At 46.8% G+C, this 1,372-nt stretch overlaps 1 long non-coding RNA gene across 1 annotated transcript; it reads right to left on the reverse strand.

Annotated features, from left to right (window-relative positions):
- Positions 1–210: 210 nt before the first annotated feature.
- On the reverse strand, positions 211–1,372 carry LOC111649235 (uncharacterized). The gene is made up of 3 exons (XR_002760262.1): positions 1,326–1,372; positions 930–1,057; positions 211–291 (listed from the first exon to the last, which is right to left on the reverse strand). It is a non-coding gene; the product is annotated as an uncharacterized LOC111649235 (long non-coding RNA).

The following is a 1,372-nucleotide window of genomic DNA, read 5'->3' on the forward strand; positions in this document are numbered from 1 at the left end:
ATAATAGAGTGTTAGCTCAGAGACCCAGTCTCATCATCCCCTCATCATCATCATCATCATCATCATCATCATCATCATCCCCTCATCATCATCATCATCATCATCATCATCATCATCATCCCCTCATCATCATCATCATCATCATCATCATCATCATCATCCCCTCATCATCATCATCATCATCATCATCTTCAGACAGTTCTGTGTCTTCACCTGAGCATCCCGATCCCGTCTCCGTCCAGATCAGTGAACTTCAGCACCAGCACCTGTTTGTCTGTGTTCCACTTGTACCTGAAGAGATCAATAACAACTAATCAATAATGTTTTCATAAATCAGAGGAAACAGATAAAACCAGAGCCCCCTCCTCACTGTCGTATCGCTCCGCCACTCAGACTAGTTCCAGGTTACTTCCTGTTTATCCAGAGTCAGAGAAAAAAAAGAACCATGTGTGTGAAGTCTTGAGTAATGTAAGTGAATAAGTGAGGTCACACTGAGGTTGACTTTTGACCTTTGACCCCAAACATCTAATTGGTTTGTCTTTGAGTCCAAGTGGACGTTTGTGCCAAATGTGAAGGGATTCCCTTCAGGAGTGTCTCACGTTCACAAGGACAAAACCGTGTTTTGTGAGGTCACTGTGACATTGACCTTTGACCTTTAGTCACCAAATTCTAATCAGTTCATCCTTGAGTCTAGACGAACGTTTTTACCAAATTTGAAGAAATTCCCTTAATGCGTTACGGAGATATCTCGCTCACAAGGCCAAAACCATATTTTGTGAGGTCACCAAGCTCTTGACCTTTGACCTTTGAGCCCCCCCCCCGAGATATTGTGTCTATGAGAATGAGACGGAAAACCTGAAAACAAAATGGCTGCCGCTCTGACTGTCGCCGGCGGGGAGGAATAACAAATAAATAAAGGCCTCTCTCACCTGTGTCTCTCGTCCTCGGGGTTGTTCAGGTAAGAGTGAGGACTTCTGTTCAGGCTGCTGTCGTCCAGCTCTCCTCTGCTCCTGTAGATCCGGCCTGGCTTCATGTTACGATGGGCCGTGTCTATACTCTGGAAACAGGATTCACAAAGGTCACAGAGACGGCCAGGTGGAGGTGTGTAGGTGTGTGTGTGTGTGTGTGTGTGTGTGTGTGTCGGCTGCTGTGGACACCAAAAGAAGAAGATACTGCAGGGTGGAGAGAGAGAGCACAGGGGCCCTTTTTATCACCTGTCCGGAGCAGGTGACCTACATCAGCTGACATTACATGTCTCATGACACACACACACACACACACACACACACACACACACACACACACACACACACACACACACACACCTTGACGATGCCGTTGACCAGCGGCTCGATGGACGCCTTGATGTAGC

The sequence above is a fragment of the Seriola lalandi genome, unplaced genomic scaffold, assembly GCF_002814215.2.
Source record: "Seriola lalandi dorsalis isolate HSWRI2012SDOR001 ecotype SW California unplaced genomic scaffold, Sedor1 jcf7180002050257, whole genome shotgun sequence".
In the NCBI taxonomy this organism is placed as follows: Eukaryota; Metazoa; Chordata; class Actinopteri; order Carangiformes; family Carangidae; genus Seriola; species Seriola lalandi.